We start from the raw sequence: 14542 nt of genomic DNA on the forward strand, positions 1-14542 counted from the left end.
CCATGGAGAAACGGGAGCCTGGCTACGCTGATGGGCGGGATGTAAATTGCCAACAGCCACTCTGGAGAAGTGTACGGTGTGTCCTGAAACCTCTAAAAAACTCAGCTTAGAGAGCAAAGGGCACTTCCACTCATGGGCGTATAAATTGGGAAAACTAAAAATCAGCAAGACACAGGCACCCCAAAGTTTAGGGCTGCTCTGTTGACAAGAACCTCCACTTCGTTACACCTTAAATATCCCAGGAAAGAGAAAAATGGATAAAGACGTTGTGGTCCTTATGTACAATGGAATATCACTCAGCCATGAAACCAACGTCATAAGGCTAGTAGCAGCATGATGAGTGGATTTAGGTATGACGATTCTAAGTGAAATAAGTCATACAGAAAAAGACACTTATCATAGGATATCACTTATAGACGGAATGTAAAAACCGCTACCCTTGAACTGAATTACAAAACAGAACAGAGTCCCACGTTTAGAAAACACACTATGGCTGCTTCACGGGAAAGGTGAGGTGGGGTGATGCATAAAACAAGGGTTTCAAATTAGGTCAGATACCGTTCCATAAACCCAATATGTAATAGACAAGACCTACTCCTTGCTCAGTGAATTGGACTCAACACCCCCTATTCACCGCCCAAGAATATATCTGACTAGTAAGAATCTTAAAACCTATGTTTTGATATCTCTCTGTAAGTGAGTCAAGTGGGTGTAAAGCGGCAGAAACACAGCAGAGGAAAGCAGCTAAACCACATTATAAAAATCAATTACTTTTAAAAACCCGTGAAACAAAGACAGTGAAAGAGAGAGAAATTCTTACAAAATTCGTTCAGGGGCTGTGATGCCACCTGGATTGACCATATCTAGACCCACAGCTGATTGAGACATAAGGGTGGACACTCTTGGGGCTGAGAGGTTTGGTGAGGTTGGGTGAGGAAACACAGACCCTTTAAAGTAATACTGCATGGTACCCATCCCATGGGTCCCAAATCTCCAGGTTCAAGGGCATCTTCCTACGTCGAAAACATGCATGAGAAACCCAGAAGATGGTACACCGTGTGATCGGGAAAGGTTTCCAAAACGCACCTCTTTTCTCATCTCCTTGTGCTCGGGTTCGCCATTCCAGCCGCTTTACTAGCAATCTCCCTCCTTGGAGAATCAGCACCTTTAACCTCCTGTTCCGTACTGGTTGCAATTTGTCCTGAGGATGAACGGGAAGAGGGGGAACCAATGAGAGACTAGCTCTAGGTATCGGGACAGGCACAGGTCACTCTATTTTCCCATCAGGAAGAAGAATTAACCACAGGCTCAGCCTGCCGCCCGGGACCAGAATAGGGCCTGAAGCAATCTTGCGCTTTTGCGGCCAGCTCCCAAGAAAGTGAGTTGAAAAATGGAGCTCAGGGGCACTGAAATTCACAAACCTGCAGACTTATAAATGATAACTCTCGTCCACAAATATATTGAGGGAAGGTAACGAAGAGGAATGGAAAGCAAGGCAGAATTGCAGGAAACAGATTTCAGGAGGGAGATTCGAATCGCCTTTAAAGCACAGGAAAAGCGGCAAAACCTCGACAATGAAGCCCTTGGCCAAAAAGGGCGTATGCGTTTTTTCCTGAATATATTCAGGAAAAAACGCATACGCCCTTTTTGGCCAACCAAGCAACCTGGAAAGGCAAATCAGCGCTACAAAGAAGTCTCGCTTCCCATCGGTCAAAAGGGCCATGCTGAATAAAGTGTCAAAACCAGAAATGCAGGACAGGCCATGGAGAAACGGGAGCCTGGCTACGCTGATGGGCGGGATGTAAATTGCCAACAGCCACTCTGGAGAAGTGTACGGTGTGTCCTGAAACATCTAAAAAACTCAGCTTAGAGAGCACAGGGCACTTCCACTCATGGGCGTATAAATTGGGAAAACTAAAAATCAGCAAGACACAGGCACCCCAAAGTTTAGGGCTGCTCTGTTGACAAGAACCTCCACTTCGTTACACCTTAAATATCCCAGGAAAGAGAAAAATGGATAAAGACGTTGTGGTCCTTATGTACAATGGAATATCACTCAGCCATGAAACCAACGTCATAAGGCTAGTAGCAGCATGATGAGTGGATTTAGGTATGCCGATTCTAAGTGAAATAAGTCATACAGAAAAAGACACTTATCATAGGATATCACTTATAGAGGGAATGTAAAAACCGCTACCCTTGAACTGAATTACAAAACAGAACAGAGTCCCACGTTTAGAAAACACACTATGGCTGCTTCACGGGAAAGGTGAGGTGGGGTGATGCATAAAACACGGGTTTCAAATTAGGTCAGATACCGTTCCATAAACCCAATATGTAATAGACAAGACCTACTCCTTGATCAGTGAATTGGACTCAACACCCCCTATTCACCGCCCAAGAATATATCTGACTAGTAAGAATCTTAAAACCTATGTTTTGATATCTCTCTGTAAGTGACTCAAGTGGGTGTAAAGCGGCAGAAACACAGCAGAGGAAAGCAGCTATGCCACATTATAAAAATCAATTACTTTTAAAAACCCGTGAAACAAAGACAGTGAAAGAGAGAGAAATTCTTACAAAATTCGTTCAGGGGCTGTGATGCCACCTGGATTGACCATATCTAGACCCACAGCTGATTGAGACATAAGGGTGGACACTCTTGGGGCTGAGAGGTTTGGTGAGGTTGGGTGAGGAAACACAGACCCTTTAAAGTAATACTGCATGGTACCCATCCCATGGGTCCCAAATCTCCAGGTTCAAGGGCATCTTCCTACATCAAAAACATGCATGAGAAACCCAGAAGATGGTACACCGTGTGATCGGGAAAGGTTTCCAAAACGCACCTCTTTTCTCATCTCCTTGTGCTCGGGTTCGCCATTCCAGCCGCTTTACTAGCAATCTCCCTCCTTGGAGAATCAGCACCTTTAACCTCCTGTTCCGTACAGGTTGCAATTTGTCCTGAGGATGAACGGGAAGAGGGGTAACCAATGAGAGACTACCTCTAGGTATCGGGACAGGCACAGGTCACTCTATTTTCCCATCAGGAAGAAGAATTAACCACAGGCTCAGCCTGCCGCCCGGGACCAGAATAGGGCCTGAAGCAATCCTGCGCTTTTGCGGCCAGCTCCCAAGAAAGTGAGTTGAAAAATGGAGCTCAGGGGCACTGCAATTCACAAACCTGCAGACTTATAAATGATAACTCTCGTCCACAAATATATTGAGGGAAGGTAACGAAGAGGAATGGAAAGCAAGGCAGAATTGCAGGAAACAGATTTCAGGAGGGAGATTCGAATCGCCTTTAAAGCACAGGAAAAGCGGCAAAACCTCGACAATGAAGCCCTTGGCCAAAAAGGGCGTATGCGTTTTTTCCTGAATATATTCAGGAAAAAACGCATACGCCCTTTTTGGCCAACCAAGCAACCTGGAAAGGCAAATCAGCGCTACAAAGAAGTCTCGCTTCCCATCGGTCAAAAGGGCCATGCTGAATAAAGTGTCAAAACCAGAAATGCAGGACAGGCCATGGAGAAACGGGAGCCTGGCTACGCTGATGGGCGGGATGTAAATTGCCAACAGCCACTCTGGAGAAGTGTACGGTGTGTCCTGAAACCTCCAAAAAACTCAGCTTAGAGAGCATAGGGCACTTCCACTCATGGGCGTATAAATTGGGAAAACTAAAAATCAGCAAGACACAGGCACCCCAAAGTTTAGGGCTGCTCTGTTGACAAGAACCTCCACTTCGTTACACCTTAAATATCCCAGGAAAGAGAAAAATGGATAAAGACGTTGTGGTCCTTATGTACAATGGAATATCACTCAGCCATGAAACCAACGTCATAAGGCTAGTAGCAGCATGATGAGTGGATTTAGGTATGACGATTCTAAGTGAAATAAGTCATACAGAAAAAGACACTTATCATAAGATATCACTTATAGAGGGAATGTAAAAACCGCTACCCTTGAACTGAATTACAAAACAGAACAGAGTCCCACGTTTAGAAAACACACTATGGCTGCTTCACGGGAAAGGTGAGGTGGGGTGATGCATAAAACAAGGGTTTCAAATTAGGTCAGATACCGTTCCATAAAGCCAATATGTAATAGACAAGACCTACTCCTTGCTCAGTGAATTGGACTCAACACCCCCTATTCACCGCCCAAGAATATATCTGACTAGTAAGAATCTTAAAACCTATGTTTTGATATCTCTCTGTAAGTGAGTCAAGTGGGTGTAAAGCGGCAGAGACACAGCAGAGGAAAGCAGCTATACCACATTATAAAAATCAATTACTTTTAAAAACCCGTGAAACAAAGACAGTGAAAGAGAGAGAAATTCTTACAAAATTCGTTCAGGGGCTGTGATGCCACCTGGATTGACCATATCTAGACCCACAGCTGATTGAGACATAAGGGTGGACACTCTTGGGGCTGAGAGGTTTGGTGAGGTTGGGTGAGGAAACACAGACCCTTTAAAGTAATACTGCATGGTACCCATCCCATGGGTCCCAAATCTCCAGGTTCAAGGGCATCTTCCTACATCAAAAACATGCATGAGAAACCCAGAAGATGGTACACCGTGTGATCGGGAAAGGTTTCCAAAACGCACCTCTTTTCTCATCTCCTTGTGCTCGGGTTCGCCATTCCAGCCGCTTTACTAGCAATCTCCCTCCTTGGAGAATCAGCACCTTTAACCTCCTGTTCCGTACAGGTTGCAATTTGTCCTGAGGATGAACGGGAAGAGGGGTAACCAATGAGAGACTAGCTCTAGGTATCGGGACAGGCACAGGTCACTCTATTTTCCCATCAGGAAGAAGAATTAACCACAGGCTCAGCCTGCCGCCCGGGACCAGAATAGGACCTGAAGCAATCCTGCGCTTTTGCGGCCAGCTCCCAAGAAAGCGAGTTGAAAAATGGAGCTCAGGGGCACTGCAATTCACAAACCTGCAGACTTATAAATGATAACTCTCGTCCACAAATATATTGAGGGAAGGTAACGAAGAGGAATGGAAAGCAAGGCAGAATTGCAGGAAACAGATTTCAGGAGGGAGATTCGAATCGCCTTTAAAGCACAGGAAAAGCGGCAAAACCTCGACAATGAAGCCCTTGGCCAAAAAGGGCGTATGCGTTTTTTCCTGAATATATTCAGGAAAAAACGCATACGCCCTTTTTGGCCAACCAAGCAACCTGGAAAGGCAAATCAGCGCTACAAAGAAGTCTCGCTTCCCATCGGTCAAAAGGGCCATGCTGAATAAAGTGTCAAAACCAGAAATGCAGGACAGGCCATGGAGAAACGGGAGCCTGGCTACGCTGATGGGCGGGATGTAAATTGCCAACAGCCACTCTGGAGAAGTGTACGGTGTGTCCTGAAACCTCTAAAAAACTCAGCTTAGAGAGCATAGGGCACTTCCACTCATGGGCGTATAAATTGGGAAAACTAAAAATCAGCAAGACACAGGCACCCCAAAGTTTAGGGCTGCTCTGTTGACAAGAACCTCCACTTCGTTACACCTTAAATATCCCAGGAAAGAGAAAAATGGATAAAGACGTTGTGGTCCTTATGTACAATGGAATATCACTCAGCCATGAAACCAACTTCATAAGGCTAGTAGCAGCATGATGAGTGGATTTAGGTATGACGATTCTAAGTGAAATAAGTCATACAGAAAAAGACACTTATCATAGGATATCACTTATAGACGGAATGTAAAAACCGCTACCCTTGAACTGAATTACAAAACAGAACAGAGTCCCACGTTTAGAAAACACACTATGGCTGCTTCACGGGAAAGGTGAGGTGGGGTGATGCATAAAACAAGGGTTTCAAATTAGGTCAGATACCGTTCCATAAAGCCAATATGTAATAGACAAGACCTACTCCTTGCTCAGTGAATTGGACTCAACACCCCCTATTCACCGCCCAAGAATATATCTGACTAGTAAGAATCTTAAAACCTATGTTTTGATATCTCTCTGTAAGTGAGTCAAGTGGGTGTAAAGCGGCAGAGACACAGCAGAGGAAAGCAGCTATACCACATTATAAAAATCAATTACTTTTAAAAACCCGTGAAACAAAGACAGTGAAAGAGAGAGAAATTCTTACAAAATTCGTTCAGGGGCTGTGATGCCACCTGGATTGACCATATCTAGACCCACAGCTGATTGAGACATAAGGGTGGACACTCTTGGGGCTGAGAGGTTTGGTGAGGTTGGGTGAGGAAACACAGACCCTTTAAAGTAATACTGCATGGTACCCATCCCATGGGTCCCAAATCTCCAGGTTCAAGGGCATCTTCCTACATCAAAAACATGCATGAGAAACCCAGAAGATGGTACACCGTGTGATCGGGAAAGGTTTCCAAAACGCACCTCTTTTCTCATCTCCTTGTGCTCGGGTTCGCCATTCCAGCCGCTTTACTAGCAATCTCCCTCCTTGGAGAATCAGCACCTTTAACCTCCTGTTCCGTACCGGTTGCAATTTGTCCTGAGGATGAACGGGAAGAGGGGTAACCAATGAGAGACTAGCTCTAGGTATCGGGACAGGCACAGGTCACTCTATTTACCCATCAGGAAGAAGAATTAACCACAGGCTCAGCCTGCCGCCCGGGACCAGAATAGGACCTGAAGCAATCCTGCGCTTTTGCGGCCAGCTCCCAAGAAAGCGAGTTGAAAAATGGAGCTCAGGGGCACTGCAATTCACAAACCTGCAGACTTATAAATGATAACTCTCGTCCACAAATATATTGAGGGAAGGTAACGAAGAGGAATGGAAAGCAAGGCAGAATTGCAGGAAACAGATTTCAGGAGGGAGATTCGAATCGCCTTTAAAGCACAGGAAAAGCGGCAAAACCTCGACAATGAAGCCCTTGGCCAAAAAGGGCGTATGCGTTTTTTCCTGAATATATTCAGGAAAAAACGCATACGCCCTTTTTGGCCAACCAAGCAACCTGGAAAGGCAAATCAGCGCTACAAAGAAGTCTCGCTTCCCATCGGTCAAAAGGGCCATGCTGAATAAAGTGTCAAAACCAGAAATGCAGGACAGGCCATGGAGAAACGGGAGCCTGGCTACGCTGATGGGCGGGATGTAAATTGCCAACAGCCACTCTGGAGAAGTGTACGGTGTGTCCTGAAACCTCTAAAAAACTCAGCTTAGAGAGCATAGGGCACTTCCACTCATGGGCGTATAAATTGGGAAAACTAAAAATCAGCAAGACACAGGCACCCCAAAGTTTAGGGCTGCTCTGTTGACAAGAACCTCCACTTCGTTACACCTTAAATATCCCAGGAAAGAGAAAAATGGATAAAGACGTTGTGGTCCTTATGTACAATGGAATATCACTCAGCCATGAAACCAACGTCATAAGGCTAGTAGCAGCATGATGAGTGGATTTAGGTATGACGATTCTAAGTGAAATAAGTCATACAGAAAAAGACACTTATCATAGGATATCACTTATAGACGGAATGTAAAAACCGCTACCCTTGAACTGAATTACAAAACAGAACAGAGTCCCACGTTTAGAAAACACACTATGGCTGCTTCACGGGAAAGGTGAGGTGGGGTGATGCATAAAACAAGGGTTTCAAATTAGGTCAGATACCGTTCCATAAAGCCAATATGTAATAGACAAGACCTACTCCTTGCTCAGTGAATTGGACTCAACACCCCCTATTCACCGCCCAAGAATATATCTGACTAGTAAGAATCTTAAAACCTATGTTTTGATATCTCTCTGTAAGTGACTCAAGTGGGTGTAAAGCGGCAGAAACACAGCAGAGGAAAGCAGCTATACCACATTATAAAAATCAATTACTTTTAAAAACCCGTGAAACAAAGACAGTGAAAGAGAGAGAAATTCTTACAAAATTCGTTCAGGGGCTGTGATGCCACCTGGATTGACCATATCTAGACCCACAGCTGATTGAGAAATAAGGGTGGACACTCTTGGGGCTGAGAGGTTTGGTGAGGTTGGGTGAGGAAACACAGACCCTTTAAAGTAATACTGCATGGTACCCATCCCATGGGTCCCAAATCTCCAGGTTCAAGGGCATCTTCCTACATCAAAAACATGCATGAGAAACCCAGAAGATGGTACACCGTGTGATCGGGAAAGGTTTCCAAAACGCACCTCTTTTCTCATCTCCTTGTGCTCGGGTTCGCCATTCCAGCCGCTTTACTAGCAATCTCCCTCCTTGGAGAATCAGCACCTTTAACCTCCTGTTCCGTACAGGTTGCAATTTGTCCTGAGGATGAACGGGAAGAGGGGTAACCAATGAGAGACTAGCTCTAGGTATCGGGACAGGCACAGGTCACTCTATTTTCCCATCAGGAAGAAGAATTAACCACAGGCTCAGCCTGCCGCCCGGGACCAGAATAGGGCCTGAAGCAATCCTGCGCTTTTGCGGCCAGCTCCCAAGAAAGTGAGTTGAAAAATGGAGCTCAGGGGCACTGCAATTCACAAACCTGCAGACTTATAAATGATAACTCTCGTCCACAAATATATTGAGGGAAGGTAACGAAGAGGAATGGAAAGCAAGGCAGAATTGCAGGAAACAGATTTCAGGAGGGAGATTCGAATCGCCTTTAAAGCACAGGAAAAGCGGCAAAACCTCGACAATGAAGCCCTTGGCCAAAAAGGGCGTATGCGTTTTTTCCTGAATATATTCAGGAAAAAACGCATACGCCCTTTTTGGCCAACCAAGCAACCTGGAAAGGCAAATCAGCGCGACAAAGAAGTCTCGCTTCCCATCGGTCAAAAGGGCCATGCTGAATAAAGTGTCAAAACCAGAAATGCAGGACAGGCCATGGAGAAACGGGAGCCTGGCTACGCTGATGGGCGGGATGTAAATTGCCAACAGCCACTCTGGAGAAGTGTACGGTGTGTCCTGAAACCTCCAAAAAACTCAGCTTAGAGAGCATAGGGCACTTCCACTCATGGGCGTATAAATTGGGAAAACTAAAAATCAGCAAGACACAGGCACCCCAAAGTTTACGGCTGCTCTGTTGACAAGAACCTCCACTTCGTTACACCTTAAATATCCCAGGAAAGAGAAAAATGGATAAAGACGTTGTGGTCCTTATGTACAATGGAATATCACTCAGCCATGAAACCAACGTCATAAGGCTAGTAGCAGCATGATGAGTGGATTTAGGTATGACGATTCTAAGTGAAATAAGTCATACAGAAAAAGACACTTATCATAAGATATCACTTATAGAGGGAATGTAAAAACCGCTACCCTTGAACTGAATTACAAAACAGAACAGAGTCCCACGTTTAGAAAACACACTATGGCTGCTTCACGGGAAAGGTGAGGTGGGGTGATGCATAAAACAAGGGTTTCAAATTAGGTCAGATACCGTTCCATAAAGCCAATATGTAATAGACAAGACCTACTCCTTGCTCAGTGAATTGGACTCAACACCCCCTATTCACCGCCCAAGAATATATCTGACTAGTAAGAATCTTAAAACCTATGTTTTGATATCTCTCTGTAAGTGACTCAAGTGGGTGTAAAGCGGCAGAAACACAGCAGAGGAAAGCAGCTATACCACATTATAAAAATCAATTACTTTTAAAAACCCGTGAAACAAAGACAGTGAAAGAGAGAGAAATTCTTACAAAATTCGTTCAGGGGCTGTGATGCCACCTGGATTGACCATATCTAGACCCACAGCTGATTGAGAAATAAGGGTGGACACTCTTGGGGCTGAGAGGTTTGGTGAGGTTGGGTGAGGAAACACAGACCCTTTAAAGTAATACTGCATGGTACCCATCCCATGGGTCCCAAATCTCCAGGTTCAAGGGCATCTTCCTACATCAAAAACATGCATGAGAAACCCAGAAGATGGTACACCGTGTGATCGGGAAAGCTTTCCAAAACGCACCTCTTTTCTCATCTCCTTGTGCTCGGGTTCGCCATTCCAGCCGCTTTACTAGCAATCTCCCTCCTTGGAGAATCAGCACCTTTAACCTCCTGTTCCGTACAGGTTGCAATTTGTCCTGAGGATGAACGGGAAGAGGGGTAACCAATGAGAGACTAGCTCTAGGTATCGGGACAGGCACAGGTCACTCTATTTTCCCATCAGGAAGAAGAATTAACCACAGGCTCAGCCTGCCGCCCGGGACCAGAATAGGGCCTGAAGCAATCCTGCGCTTTTGCGGCCAGCTCCCAAGAAAGTGAGTTGAAAAATGGAGCTCAGGGGCACTGCAATTCACAAACCTGCAGACTTATAAATGATAACTCTCGTCCACAAATATATTGAGGGAAGGTAACGAAGAGGAATGGAAAGCAAGGCAGAATTGCAGGAAACAGATTTCAGGAGGGAGATTCGAATCGCCTTTAAAGCACAGGAAAAGCGGCAAAACCTCGACAATGAAGCCCTTGGCCAAAAAGGGCGTATGCGTTTTTTCCTGAATATATTCAGGAAAAAACGCATACGCCCTTTTTGGCCAACCAAGCAACCTGGAAAGGCAAATCAGCGCGACAAAGAAGTCTCGCTTCCCATCGGTCAAAAGGGCCATGCTGAATAAAGTGTCAAAACCAGAAATGCAGGACAGGCCATGGAGAAACGGGAGCCTGGCTACGCTGATGGGCGGGATGTAAATTGCCAACAGCCACTCTGGAGAAGTGTACGGTGTGTCCTGAAACCTCCAAAAAACTCAGCTTAGAGAGCATAGGGCACTTCCACTCATGGGCGTATAAATTGGGAAAACTAAAAATCAGCAAGACACAGGCACCCCAAAGTTTACGGCTGCTCTGTTGACAAGAACCTCCACTTCGTTACACCTTAAATATCCCAGGAAAGAGAAAAATGGATAAAGACGTTGTGGTCCTTATGTACAATGGAATATCACTCAGCCATGAAACCAACGTCATAAGGCTAGTAGCAGCATGATGAGTGGATTTAGGTATGACGATTCTAAGTGAAATAAGTCATACAGAAAAAGACACTTATCATAAGATATCACTTATAGAGGGAATGTAAAAACCGCTACCCTTGAACTGAATTACAAAACAGAACAGAGTCCCACGTTTAGACAACACACTATGGCTGCTTCACGGGAAAGGTGAGGTGGGGTGATGCATAAAACAAGGGTTTCAAATTAGGTCAGATACCGTTCCATAAAGCCAATATGTAATAGACAAGACCTACTCCTTGCTCAGTGAATTGGACTCAACACCCCCTATTCACCGCCCAAGAATATATCTGACTAGTAAGAATCTTAAAACCTATGTTTTGATATCTCTCTGTAAGTGAGTCAAGTGGGTGTAAAGCGGCAGAGACACAGCAGAAGAAAGCAGCTATACCACATTATAAAAATCAATTACTTTTAAAAACCCGTGAAACAAAGACAGTGAAAGAGAGAGAAATTCTTACAAAATTCGTTCAGGGGCTGTGATGCCACCTGGATTGACCATATCTAGACCCACAGCTGATTGAGACATAAGGGTGGACACTCTTGGGGCTGAGAGATTTGGTGAGGTTGGGTGAGGAAACACAGACCCTTTAAAGTAATACTGCATGGTACCCATCCCATGGGTCCCAAATCTCCAGGTTCAAGGGCATCTTCCTACATCAAAAACATGCATGAGAAACCCAGAAGATGGTACACCGTGTGATCGGGAAAGGTTTCCAAAACGCACCTCTTTTCTCATCTCCTTGTGCTCGGGTTCGCCATTCCAGCCGCTTTACTAGCAATCTCCCTCCTTGGAGAATCAGCACCTTTAACCTCCTGTTCCGTACAGGTTGCAATTTGTCCTGAGGATGAACGGGAAGAGGGGTAACCAATGAGAGACTAGCTCTAGGTATCGGGACAGGCACAGGTCACTCTATTTTCCCATCAGGAAGAAGAATTAACCACAGGCTCAGCCTGCCGCCCGGGACCAGAATAGGGCCTGAAGCAATCCTGCGCTTTTGCGGCCAGCTCCCAAGAAAGCGAGTTGAAAAATGGAGCTCAGGGGCACTGCAATTCACAAACCTGCAGACTTATAAATGATAACTCTCGTCCACAAATATATTGAGGGAAGGTAACGAAGAGGAATGGAAAGCAAGGCAGAATTGCAGGAAACAGATTTCAGGAGGGAGATTCGAATCGCCTTTAAAGCACAGGAAAAGCGGCAAAACCTCGACAATGAAGCCCTTGGCCAAAAAGGGCGTATGCGTTTTTTCCTGAATATATTCAGGAAAAAACGCATACGCTCTTTTTGGCCAACCAAGCAACCTGGAAAGGCAAATCAGCGCTACAAAGAAGTCTCGCTTCCCATCGGTCAAAAGGGCCATGCTGAATAAAGTGTCAAAACCAGAAATGCAGGACAGGCCATGGAGAAACGGGAGCCTGGCTACGCTGATGGGCGGGATGTAAATTGCCAACAGCCACTCTGGAGAAGTGTACGGTGTGTCCTGAAACCTCTAAAAAACTCAGCTTAGAGAGCATAGGGCACTTCCACTCATGGGCGTATAAATTGGGAAAACTAAAAATCAGCAAGACACAGGCACCCCAAAGTTTAGGGCTGCTCTGTTGACAAGAACCTCCACTTCGTTACACCTTAAATATCCCAGGAAAGAGAAAAATGGATAAAGACGTTGTGGTCCTTATGTACAATGGAATATCACTCAGCCATGAAACCAACGTCATAAGGCTAGTAGCAGCATGATGAGTGGATTTAGGTATGACGATTCTAAGTGAAATAAGTCATACAGAAAAAGACACTTATCATAGGATATCACTTATAGATGGAATGTAAAAACCGCTACCCTTGAACTGAATTACAAAACAGAACAGAGTCCCACGTTTAGAAAACACACTATGGCTGCTTCACGGGAAAGGTGAGGTGGGGTGATGCATAAAACAAGGGTTTCAAATTAGGTCAGATACCGTTCCATAAAGCCAATATGTAATAGACAAGACCTACTCCTTGATCAGTGAATTGGACTCAACACCCCCTATTCACCGCCCAAGAATATATCTGACTAGTAAGAATCTTAAAACCTATGTTTTGATATCTCTCTGTAAGTGATTCAAGTGGGTGTAAAGCGGCAGAAACACAGCAGAGGAAAGCAGCTATACCACATTATAAAAATCAATTACTTTTAAAAACCCGTGAAACAAAGACAGTGAAAGAGAGAGAAATTCTTACAAAATTCGTTCAGGGGCTGTGATGCCACCTGGATTGACCATATCTAGACCCACAGCTGATTGAGACATAAGGGTGGACACTCTTGGGGCTGAGAGGTTTGGTGAGGTTGGGTGAGGAAACACAGACCCTTTAAAGTAATACTGCATGGTACCCATCCCATGGGTCCCAAATCTCCAGGTTCAAGGGCATCTTCCTACATCAAAAACATGCATGAGAAACCCAGAAGATGGTACACCGTGTGATCGGGAAAGGTTTCCAAAACGCACCTCTTTTCTCATCTCCTTGTGCTCGGGTTCGCCATTCCAGCCGCTTTACTAGCAATCTCCCTCCTTGGAGAATCAGCACCTTTAACCTCCTGTTCCGTACAGGTTGCAATTTGTCCTGAGGATGAACGGGAAGAGGGGGAACCAATGAGAGACTAGCTCTAGGTATCGGGACAGGCACAGGTCACTCTATTTTCCCATCAGGAAGAAGAATTAACCACAGGCTCAGCCTGCCGCCCGGGACCAGAATAGGGCCTGAAGCAATCTTGCGCTTTTGCGGCCAGCTCCCAAGAAAGTGAGTTGAAAAATGGAGCTCAGGGGCACTGCAATTCACAAACCTGCAGACTTATAAATGATAACTCTCGTCCACAAATATATTGAGGGAAGGTAACGAAGAGGAATGGAAAGCAAGGCAGAATTGCAGGAAACAGATTTCAGGAGGGAGATTCGAATCGCCTTTAAAGCACAGGAAAAGCGGCAAAACCTCGACAATGAAGCCCTTGGCCAAAAAGGGCGTATGCGTTTTTTCCTGAATATATTCAGGAAAAAACGCATACGCCCTTTTTGGCCAACCAAGCAACCTGGAAAGGCAAATCAGCGCTACAAAGAAGTCTCGCTTCCCATCGGTCAAAAGGGCCATGCTGAATAAAGTGTCCAAACCAGAAATGCAGGACAGGCCATGGAGAAACGGGAGCCTGGCTACGCTGATGGGCGGGATGTAAATTGCCAACAGCCACTCTGGAGAAGTGTACGGTGTGTCCTGAAACCTCTAAAAAAACTCAGCTTAGAGAGCAAAGGGCACTTCCACTCATGGGCGTATAAATTGGGAAAACTAAAAATCAGCAAGACACAGGCACCCCAAAGTTTAGGGCTGCTCTGTTGACAAGAACCTCCACTTCGTTACACCTTAAATATCCCAGGAAAGAGAAAAATGGATAAAGACGTTGTGGTCCTTATGTACAATGGAATATCACTCAGCCATGAAACCAACGTCATAAGGCTAGTAGCAGCATGATGAGTGGATTTAGGTATGACGATTCTAAGTGAAATAAGTCATACAGAAAAAGACACTTATCATAGGATATCACTTATAGAGGGAATGTAAAAACCGCTACCCTTGAACTGAATTACAAAACAGA

The sequence above is a fragment of the Balaenoptera physalus genome (assembly GCF_965194825.1).
Source record: "Balaenoptera physalus genome assembly, chromosome: 9".
Classification (NCBI taxonomy): Eukaryota; Metazoa; Chordata; class Mammalia; order Artiodactyla; family Balaenopteridae; genus Balaenoptera; species Balaenoptera physalus.